Here is a 12,518-nt window from a genome sequence, read left to right on the forward strand (position 1 = left end):
GCACCAGATGCCATGATCTTAGTTTTCTGAATGTTGAGTTTTAAGCCAAATTTTTCATCTCCTCTTTCACTTTCATCAAAAAAACTCTTTAGTTTTTCTTCACTTTCTGCCATAAGGGTTTTGTCATCTACATATTTGAGGTTATTGATATATCTTACAGCAATCTTGATTTCAGCTTGTGCTGCATCCGGCCCAGTGTTTCTCATGATGTATTCTGCATAAAAGTAAAGTAAGCAGGGTGACAATATACAACCTTGACGTACTCCTTTCCTTATTTGGAACCAGTTTGTTGTTCAATGTCCAGTTCTAACTGTTGCTTCCTGAACTGAATACAGATTTCTCAACAGGCAGGTGATGGGGTCTGGTATTCTCATCTCTTTAAGTATTTTCCACAGTTTGTTGTGATCCATATAGTCAAAAGCTTTGGCATAGTCAATAAAGCAGAAGGAGATGATTATCTGAAACACACATGCTTTTTTGATGATCCAATGGATGTTGATGTTGGCAATTTGAACTCTGGTTTCTCTGCCTTTTCTAAACCCAGCTTGAGCATCTGGAAGTTCACGGTTCACATACTGTTGAAGCCTTTCTTGGAGAATTTTGAGCACTACTTTACTAGTGTGTGAGATGAGTGCAATTGTGTGGTAGTTTGAGAATTCTTTGGAATTGCCTTTCTTTGGCATTGGAAAGAAAACTGACCATTTCCAGCCCTGTGGCAACTGCTGAGTTTTCCAAATTTGCTGGCATATTGAGTGCAGCACTTTCACAACATCATCTTCTAAGATTTGAAACAGTTCAACTGGAATTCCATCACCTCCACTAGCTTTGTTCATAGTGATGCTTTCCAAGGCCCACTTGACATCACATTCCAGGATATTTGGCTCTAGGTGAGTGATCATATCTTCATGATTATCTGGGACATAAATTTCTTTTTTGTATAGTTGTTAATTGTATACTTGCCACCTCATCTTAATATCTTCTACTTCTGTTAGGTCCTTAATGTTTCTGTTCTTTACTGTGCACATCTTTACTGGAAATGTTCCCTTGGTATCTCTAATTTTCTTGAAGTGATCTCTAGTCTTTCCCATCCTATTGTTTCCTCTATTTCTTGCATTTATCACTGAAGAAGGCTTTCTTGTCTCTCCTTGCTATTCTTTGGAACTCTGCATTCAATTGGGTATATCTTTCCTTTTCTCCTGTGCCTTTAGCTTCTCTTCTTTTCTCAGCTATTTGTAAGTCCTCCTCAGACAATCATTTTGCCTTTTTACATCTGTTTTCCATGGGGATGGTCTTGATCCCTGTCTCCTGTACAATGTCACGAACCTCCATCCATAGTTCTCAGGCACTCTGCTATCAGATCTAATCCCTTGAATCTATTGCTCACTTCCACTGTATAATCATAAGGGATTTTATTTAGGTCATACCTGAATGGTCTAGTGGTTTTTCCTACTTTCTTCAATTTAAGTCTGAATTTGGCAATGAGTTCATGATCTGAGCCACAGTCAACTCCTGGTTTTGTTTTTGCTGACTCTATAGAGCTTCTCCATCTTTGGCTGCAAAGAGTATAATCAATCTGATTTCAGTATTGACCATCTGGTGAAGTCCATGTGTAGAGTCTTCTCTTGTGTTGTTGGAAGAGGGTGTTTGCTATGACCAATGTGTTCTCCTGCTAAAACTCTATTAGCTTTTGGCCTGTTTCATTCTGTACTCCAAGGTCAAATTTGTCTGTTGCTTCAGGTATCTCTTGACTTCCTACTTTTACATTCTTGTCCCCTATAATGAAAAAGACATCTTTTTTTGGTGTTATTCCTAGAAGGCCTTATTTGTCTTCATAGAACCGTTCAACTTCAGCTTCTTCAGCATTACTGGTCAAGGCATAGACTTGGATTACTGTGGTATTGAATGGTTTGCTTTGGAAAAGAACAGAGATCATTCTGTCATTTTTGAGATTGCATCCAAGCACTGCATTTCCAACTCTTTTGTTGACTATGAGGGCTTCTTCATTTCTTCTAAGAGATTCCTGCCCACAGTAGTAGATATAATGGTCGTCTGTGTTAAATTCCCTGACTCCAGTCCATGTTAGTTCTCTGATCCCTAAAATGTTAATGTTCACTCTTGCCATCTCCTGTTTGACCACTTCCAATTTGCCTTAACTCATGGACCTAACGTTCCAGGCTTCTGTGGAATATTTTTCCTTAAAGCATCGGACTTTACTTCTATTATCAGTCGTATCCACAACTGGGTGTTGTTTTTGCTTTGGATCCGTCTCTTCATTCTTTCTGGAGTTATTTCTCAACTGATCTCCAGTAGCATATTGGGCACCTACCAACGCGGAAAATTCATCTTTCACTGTCCTCTCTCTCTTTTTTTTCCTTTTCATACTGTTCATGGGGTTCTCAAGGCAAGATTACTGAAGTGGTTTACCATTCCCTTCTCCAGTGGACCACATTTTGTCAGAAATCTCCACTATGACCCATCTGTCTTCAGTGACCCTACATAGCATGGCTCATAGATTCATTGAGTCAGACAAGGTTGTGGTCCATGTGATCAGATTGGTTAGTTTTCTGTGATTGTGGTTTTCAGTCTGTCTGTCCTCTAATGGAGAAAGATAAGAGGCTTATGGAAGTTTCCTGATGTTAGAGACTGACTAAGGGGGAAACAGGGTCTTGTTCTGATGGGGAGGGCCATGCTCAGTAAACCTTTAATCCAATTTTCTTTTGATGAGTGGGGCTGTGTTCGCTCCCTGTTGTTTACCTGGGGCCAAACTATGGTGGAGGCAATGTAGATAATGGCCACCTCCTTCGAAGGGTCCCATGGACACACTGCCACACTCAGTTCCCCAAACCCTGCAGCAGGCCACCGCCAAACCATGCCTCTGCCAGAGACTCCAGGACACTCTTGGGCAAGTTTTGGTCAGTCTCTTGTGGGGTCACTGCTCCTTTCTCCTTGGTCCTGGTGCACACAGGTTCTATTTGTGCCCTCTAAGAGTCTATTTCGCAGTCCTGTGTAGCTTCTGGTTGCCCTCTGGAGGGTTTAATGGTGACCTCCTCCAAAAGGGCTTATGCCATACCCAAGTCTGCTGCACCTAGAGCCCCACCCCCTGTGGCAGTCCACTGCTGACCTGTACCTCCACAGGAGATACTCAAACACTTTTCTGTCTCAGTTTCTGTGGAATTTCTAGATCCTGATGTGCACAAGGTTTGTTTGAGCCCCCTGAGTGTCTCTGGCTGGTATGGGGTTTGATTCTAAATTGGATTTTGCCCCTCCTACCATCTTGAGGCTTCCCTGTTGGCTTAGAGGGTAAAGCATCTGCCTGCAATGCAGGAGACTCCAGTTCGACCCCTGGGTCAGGAAGATCCCCTGGAGAAGGAAATGACAACCCACTCCAATACTCTTGCCTGGAGAATCCCATGGACAGAGAGGCCTGGTAGGCTACAGTCCATGGGGTCACAAAGACTCGGACACGACTGAGAGACTTCACTTTCACCATCTTGCTGGGCCTTCTACTTTGCACTTAAATGTGGGGTATCTCCTCAAAGTCACTCCAGTGTCATGCAGCCACCACTCCAGCACCACGCAGCTGCCGCTCTAGCTCCATGCAGCCCTTGTAGGAGAGCAAGACCCAGTTCTCCTACAGTCAGTCTCTCCCATCAGAAAGCTTCCATTAGTCTCTTATACTTGTCCCTCAGAGAGCACACAGAATGAAAACCACAATCACGTAAAACTAATCAAACTGACCACATGGATCACAGCTTTGTCTAACTCAATGAAACTATGAGCCATGAATGTAGGGCCACTCAAGATGGACGGGTCCTGGTGGAGAGTTCTGATAAAACGTGGTCCACTGAAGAAGGGAAAGGCAAAACACTTCAGTATTCTTGCCTTGAAAATCCCATGAACAGTATGAAAAGGCAAAAAGATAGGCCATTAAAGATGAAATACCCAGGTCTGTAGGTGACCGAAATGCTACCAGAGAAGAGTGGAGAAATAACCCCAGAAATAATGAAGAGACTGAGCCAAAGCAAATACAATGCCCAATTGTGGATGTGACTGGTGATGGAAGTAAAATCTGATGCTGTAAAGAACAATATTCCATAGGAACCTGGAATGCTATATCCATGAAATGTAAATTGGAAAATGTCTAACAGGAGATGGCAAGAGTGTACATCAGCATTTTAGGAATCAGTGATGTAAAATGTACTGGAATGGGTGAATTTAATTCAGATGACCATTATATCTACTACTGTGAGAAAGAATTCCTTAGAAGAAATAGAGTAACCCTCATAATAAGCAAGAATCTGAAATGTAGTAATTGGGAGCAACCTCAAAAAATGACAGAAGGATCTCTGTTCATTTTTAAGCAAACCATTCAATACCGCAGTAATCTAAGTCTATGGCCCAATTAGTAATGCTGAAAAAGCTGAAGTTTAATGGTTCTATGAAGACATACAAGACCTTCTAGACTTAACACTCAAAAAAGGTATCTTATTCATTATAGGGGACTGGAACGCAAAAATAGGAAGTCAAGAAACACCTGGAGCAACAGGCAAATTTTGCCTTGGAGAACAAAATTAAGCAGGACAAAGGCTAACAGAAATTTCCCAAGCGGATGCACTAGTCACAGCAAACCTCCTATTACAAGAACACAAGAGAGGACTCTACACATGGACATAGCTACATGTTCAATACCGAAATCTGATTGATTATATTCTTTGCAGCCAAGGATGGAGAGGTTCTATACAGTCAGTAAAAACAAGGCTTGGATCTGACTGTGGCTCAGTTCATTAATTCCTTATTGCCAAATTCAGACTTAAATTGAAGAAAGTAGGGAAAACCACTTTCCCATTGACCATTCAGGTATGACCTAGATCAAATCCTTTGTGATTATACAGTGGAAGTGACAAATAGATTCAAGTGATTAGATCTGGTAGACAGATACCTGAAGAACTATGGATGGAGGTTCATGACATTGTACAGGAGGCAGGGATCAAGACCATCCCCAAGAAAAAAGAAACATAAAAGGCATAATTGTTGCCTGAGGAACCTTACAAATAGCTGAGAGAAAAAAAAAGAAGCTAAAGGCAAATGGGAAAAGGAAAGATATACCCATTTGAATGCCGAGTTCCAAAGAATAGCAAGGAGAGATGAGAAAGCCTTCCTCAGTGATCAATGAAAAAATAATAATAATAATAATAGAGGAAAACAACAGAATGGGAAAGACAAGGGATCTCTTCAGGAAAATTAGAGATACCAAGAGAATATTTCATGCAAAGATGGGTACAATAAAGGACAGAAATGCCATGGACCTAACGGAAGCAGAAGATATTAAGAAGAGGTGGCAAGAATCTACAGAAAAACTATACACAAAAGATGCTCATGGCTCAGATAAGCATGTTGGAGTGATACCTCACCTAATGTGAGACATCCTGGAAAGTGAAGTCAAATGGGCCGTAGGAAGCATCACTACCAACAAAGCTAGTGGAGGTGACGGAATTCCAGCTAAGCTCTTTCAAATCCTAAAAGATGATGCCATGAAAGTGCTGTACTCAATATGCCAGCAAATTTTGAAAACTCAACAGTGGCCACAGCACTGGAAAATGTCAGTTTTCATTCCAATCTCAAAGAAGGGCAGTGTCAAAGAATGATCAAACTACCATACAATTACACTCATCTCACACTTTTGCAAAGTAATGCTCAAAATTCTGCAAGCCCGATTCCAACAGTATATGATCCAGATGTTCAGGCTGGATTTAGAAAATGCAGAGCAACCAGATATCAAATTGCCAACATCTGTTGGATCATGGAAAAAGCAAGAGATTTCCAGAGAAACATTTACTTCAGCTTTATTGACTATGCCAAAACCTTTGACTGTATGGATCACAACAAACTGGAAAATTCTAAAAGAGATGGGAATGCCAGACCACCTTCCCAGCCTCCCGAGAAATCCATATGTGGTCAAGAAACAGTAGTTAGAACTGGACATGGAAAAAAGACTGGTTCCAAATTGGGAAGGGAATATATTGTCACCTTGCTTATTCAACTTCTATGTAGAGTACATCATGCAAAATACTCGGCTCGATGAAGCACAGTCTGGAATTAATTTGCTTTGAGAAATATCAATAACCCCAGATATGTAGATGACACCATCCCTATGGTAGAAAATGAAGAACTAAAGAATTTCTTGATGAAAGTGAAAGAAGAGAATGAAAAAGCTGGCTTAAACTCAACATTCAAGAAACTATGATCATGGCATCTGGTCTTATCACTTCATGGCAAGTAGATGAGGAAATAATGGAAACAGTGAAATATTTTATTTTAGGTGGCGCCAAAATCACTGCAGATGGTGACTGCAGATATGAAATGAAAAGATGCTTGCTCCTTGTGAGAAGAGCTATGACCAACCTAGACAGCATATTAAAAAGCAGAGACATTACTTTGCCAACAAAGGTCTATCTAGTCAAAGCTATGGTTTTTCCAGTAGTCATGTATGGATGTGAGAGTTGGACTATAAAGAAACCTGAGGGCCAAAGAATTGAAGCTTTTGAACTGCAGTGTTGGAAACACTCTTGAGAGTCCCTTGGACTGCAAGGAGATCCAACCAGTCCATCCTAAAGGAAATCAGTCCTGAATATTCATTGGAAGGACTGATGCTGAAACTGAAGCTCCAATAACTTGGCTACCTGATGTGAATGATTGACTCACTGGAAAAGATCCTGATTCTGGGAATGATTGAAGTCAGGAAGAGAAGAGGACAATAGAAGATAAGATGGTTGGATGGCATCAGTGATTCTATGGATATGACTTCAAAGATTCACACATGACTGAGTGAGTGAACTGAACTGAACTGAGAGCAAGACCCACTTTTCTCCACAGTGAGTCAATCCTATCAGGAAGCTTACAGAAGCCTCTTATTCTCATCCATCAGAGGGCAGAGAGAGGAAATAAAAACTACAATCTTATCAGCCTCCAAAACTAATACCACAATCACAGAAGGCTTCCCAAAACGAAAAGAAACAGGAATGAAGGAACAAGATCAATACCCAGAACAACTAAATGAAATGATAGGCAATCTTCTGGAAAAACAGTTCAGAACAATGATAGTAAAGATGTTTCAGGGAAAAAAAAAAAGATTGGAGGCAAAGATTGAGAAGATGCAAGGAATGTTTACCAAGGACCTAGAAGATCTAATGAACAAACAAATGGAGATGAGCAATACACTAGAAGGAATTAATAGCAGAGTAACTGAGGCAGAAGAAAGGATAAGTGACCTGGAAGATAGAATGGTGGAAATCAAAGCTGCAAAACTGAATATAGAAAAAAATAATGAAAAGACATCAAGAAACCTAGCAAACCTTTGGGACAACATTTAGTGCACCAATATTCACATTGTAGGTGTCCCAGAAGGAGAAGACAGAGAGAAAGGGCCCGAGAAAATATTTGAAGAGATAATAGCTAAAAAAAAAAGTCCCCCAACATTGGAAAGGAAACAAGTCATCCATGTCCAGATACCACAGAGACTCCCAGGCAGGATAAACCCAAGGAGGAACACACCAAGACACATAGTAATCAAACTTACAAAAATTAAAGACAAAGATAAATTATTAAAAATAACAATGGATTCATGTCAATGTATGGCAAAAACTATTACAATATTGTAAAGTAATTAGCCCCCAACTAAAATAAATAAATTTATAAAAAAAAATAACAATGGAAACAAGAGAAATAACATACAAGAGAAAACTCATAATGTTATCACCTGGTTTCTCAACAGAAACTCTACAAGCCAGAGGGAATGGTATGATCTATTCCAAGTGATGAAAAGGAGCCTACAACCAAGAATACTCTACCCAGCAAGACTCCTTCAGATTTGAATGGAAAATCAAAAGCTTTACAGACAGGCACATTTAAGAGAATTCAGCACCATTAAGCCAGTTTTACAACAAATGCTCAAGGAATTTCTCTAGGTAGGAAAGAGAAGAAAAGGCAATGATCTGCAAAAAATAAACACAAAACAATTGACAAAATAGTAACAGGATCATACATTTTGATAATTACCTTAAATATAAATAGAAAAAATGCACCAACCAAAAGACATAGACTGGCTGAGTTGATACAAAAACAAGACCCATATATGTGTTGTTTACAAGAGACCCACTTCATACCTACAGACACTTAACAGGCCGAAAGTAAGAGGATGGGAGAAGGCATTCCATGAAAATGGAAATCATAAGAAAGCTGGAGTTGCAATACTCATATCAGAAAAAATAGACTCAAAACAAAGACTTTTATAAGACACAAAGAAGAATACTACATAATAATCAAAGGTTCAACCCAAGAAGAAGATATAACAATTATAAATATTTATGTACCCAACAGAGAAATACCTCAATATATAAGGCAAATGCTAAAAACCTAAATGGAGAAATCAACAATAAGACAATAATAGTGGGGGACTTTAATATCTTACTTTCATCAATGGACAGATCATCCAGATAGAAAATCAATAAGGAAACATAAGCCTTAAATGACACTTTAGACAATTGGACTTGATTGATATTTATAGAGAATTCCACCAAAAAGCATCTGACTACACATTTTTCTCAAGTGCACATGAAACATTCTCCAATGTTGGCCACATGCTGGACCACAACGTGAGCCTTGGTAAATTTAAGAAAATCAAAATCATATCATGCATCTTTTCTGACCACAACACTAAGAGATTAGAAATAAACTACAATAAAACAACTCTAAGAAACATACACAATATGGTAACTAAACAATATGCTACTATCCAACCATTGAATAAACCAAAGAAATAATAATGATAATAAATACCTAGAGACAAATGAAAATGAAAGCACAATGGTCCAAAACTTATGGGATGCAGCAAAAGCTGTTGTAAGAGGGAAGTTTATAGCAATACAATCTTACCTCAAGAGACTAGAAAATTTTCAAACAAACAACCTAACCTTACACCTAAAACAACCAATGAAAGAAGCACAAACAAAACCTGAAGCTAGTAGAAGGAAGGAAGTCATAAAGATCAGAGCAGAAATCAGTGAAATAGAGACAAATAAAACAATCACAAAGATCAATGAAACTAAACGTTCTTTGAAAGCATAACAAGATTGATAAACTATTATTCAGTCTAATCAAGAGAAAAAAAAGGAAAGGATTCATATTAGTAAAATGAGAAATAAAAAAAAAAGTTACAACTGACTACATAGAAATACTAAGAATCATAAGAGACTATTATTAACAACAGCATGCCAATAAAATGGACAACCTGTAAGAAATGGACAAATTCTTAGAAAGGTACAGTCTTCCTAGACTGAACCAGGAAGAAATAGAAAATGTGAACAGATCAATCACAAGCACTGAAATTGAAATTGTGATTCAAAACTTCCCAACAAACAAAAGTTCAGGACCTGATGGCTTCACAGGAGAATTTTAGCAAATATTTAGAGAAGAATTAACACCTATACTTCTAAAACTGTTCCAAAAAGTCACAGAGGAAGGAAAACATCCCAAGAAACTTTATGAGGTCACCATCACCCTGATAACAAAACCAGACAAAGATACCACACACAAAAAAAGAAAATTACAGGCCAATATTACTGATGAACATAGATGCAAAATCCTCCGCAAAATATTAGCAATCTATCTCCAGTAATACATTAAAAAAACCCATACATGATGATCAAGTGGGATTCAACCTAGGGATGAATTCAACAATCCCAAGGATTTTTCAACACCTGCAAATCAATCAATATGATGCATGATATGAATAATTAGAAGAATAAAAACCATATGATTATCTCCATAGACACAGAAAAGGTTTTTGACAAAGTGCAGTACCTGTTTATGATAAAAACTCTCCTGAAAGTAGGCACAGAGGGTACATACCTCAATATAATAAATGTCACATATTACAAACCTACAGCTAGCATTATACTCAATGGTGAAAAGCTGAAAACATTCCCTCTAAGATCAGGAATAAGACAAGGATGCCCACTCTTAACATTTTTATTCAACATAGATAAGGAAGTCCTACCTACAGCGATCAGAGAAGAAAAAGAAGTAAAGTGACTGCAAATTGGAAAAGAAGTTAAACTGTCACTTTTTGCAGATAACATGATACTATACAGAGAAGATCATAAGGATGCTACCATAAAACTACTAGAACTCATAAATGAATTTGGTAAAGTTGCAGGTTACAAAACTAATACAGAGAAATCTGCTGCATTTCTATACACTAGCAATGAAAGATCAGAAAGAGAAATTCAAGAAGTAATTCCACTTACCATGGCATCAAAAAGAATAAAATACCTAGGAATAAACTAACCTAAGGAGACAAAAAACCTGTACTCCAAAAACTATAAGACGTTGGTGAAAGAAATCGAAGAAGACATAGTTCAGTCATTAAGTCGTGGCTTCCCTGTCCATTACAAACTCCTGGAGCTTGCTCAAACTCATATCCATTGAGTCGGTGATGCCAACCAACCATCTCATCCTCTGTTGTCCCCTTCTCCTCCCACTTTCAATCTTTCCCAGCATCAGGTTCTTTTGAAATGAGTCAGCTCATCACATCAGGTGGCTAAAGTATTGGAGCTTCAGCTTCAGCATCAGTCCTTCCAATGAATATTCAGGACTGATTTCCTTTAGGATGGACTGGTTGGATCTCTTTGCAGTCCAAGGGACTCTCAAGAGTCTTTTCCAACACCACAGTTCAAAAGCATCAGTTCTTCAGCACTCAGCTTTCTTTATAGTCCAACTCTCACATCCATACATGACTACTGGAAAAACCATAGCTTTGACTAGATGGACCTTTGTTGGCAAAGTAATGTCTCTGCTTGTTCATATGCTGTCTAGGTTGTTCATAGCTTTTCTTCTAACGAACAAGCATCTTTTCATTTCATGTCTACAGTCACAATCTGCAGTGATTTTGGAGCCTCCAAAAAGAAAATATCTCACTGTTTCCCCATCTATTTGCCATGAAGTGATGGGACCAGATTCCATGATCTTAGTTTTCTGAATGTTGAGTTTTAAAATGGAAAGATATATCATGTTCATGGATTGGAAGAATCAATATTGTTAAATTGCCTATGCTAGACAAGGCAATCTATAGATTCAATGTAATCTGTATCAAATTACCAATGGCATTTTTCACAGCACTGGAATTTAAAAAAATCTAAAAATTTGTATGGATACACAAAAGACCCCAAATAATCAAAGCAATCTTATAAAAGAAAAACGGAGCTGGAGGAAATAGGCTCCTTGACTTGAGACTACAAAGCTACAGTCAGAAAACAGTATGATACTAACACAAAAATAGAAATACAGATCAGTGGAATAGGGTCAAAAACCCAGAAATAAGGCCATTCACCTATAGTCAATTAAACTATGACAAAGGAGTTCAAACTACACAATGTTGGAAATACAGTCTCTTGAACAAATGGTGGTTGGAAAACACGACAGCCACATGTTAAAAAATGAAATTAGATCATTCCTTAACTCCATAGACAAAAAATAAGCTCAAAATGTATTAAAGACCTAAATGTTAGACTGGGAACTATAAAATTCTTAACGGAAAACATAGAGGGGCGGTCCTAAGATGGCAGAGCAATAGGACAGGGAGATGACTTTCTCTCCCACAAATTCACCAAAAGAACATTTAGACCCCAAGCAAATTCCACAAAACAACTTCTGAATGCTGGCAGAGAACATCAGACACACAGAAAGGCAGCCCATAGTCTTCAAAAGGAGGTAGGACAAAATATAAAAGATAAAAAGAGAGACAAAAGATGTAGGGACGGTGATCTGTCCCGTGAAGGGAGTCTTAAAAAAGAGAGAAGTTTCCAAACACCAGGAAACACTCTCTCTGGTGGGTCTGTGGCGAGCCTTGGAATCACAGAGGGCAAAATAACTGGGAGGAAAAATAAATAAAAAATTAAACCCCGCAGTTTACATACCTAACAGCAACTCCCACAGCGTACACGCGTGCATCCCCAACTAACAAGCAGGGGCTGGGCAGGGAGGGGCGGGCTGCATTGCTTTGGGTAAGGACTGGGCCTGAATGGACAATCTGAGGGAACTAGATTGAGACAGCAACCTAGACCGTGGGATAGCTTTCCCGCGAAAAGCCTTAGCCTAAGACACCGTCATGCCCGCTCACAGAACAAAAGACTGAGCAGAGCAAGCCTGCTGCGGACCTGCCCATCCTCCGCAGGAGACAGGCAGGCAAGGGCAGCCAGTGCCAGAAGGGTGGGATCGCAGACCCAGAGAGGCATCTTATACCAAACTGCAAACAGACCTTGCTGTTAACCAGGACTTCTTGGGACTCTGGAGGGTCGACATCTGCCAAGAGGGTTGCAGCCAGAGATCAGCTCCCCAGGGGAGAGCACAGCACACCTGAGAAGCTGTGCCGGTTGTACACCCAGAAAATCGAGCAGCTGGGACAGGGTAAGGGAAAAAGGTGCAGCCCCCGACCGCACTAGCCAAAAACCTGGTCACCGGAG

The sequence above is a fragment of the Giraffa tippelskirchi genome, chromosome 10 (assembly GCF_054371585.1).
Source record: "Giraffa tippelskirchi isolate mGirTip1 chromosome 10, T2T-mGirTip1v1.2.pri, whole genome shotgun sequence".
NCBI classification, from domain to species: Eukaryota; Metazoa; Chordata; class Mammalia; order Artiodactyla; family Giraffidae; genus Giraffa; species Giraffa tippelskirchi.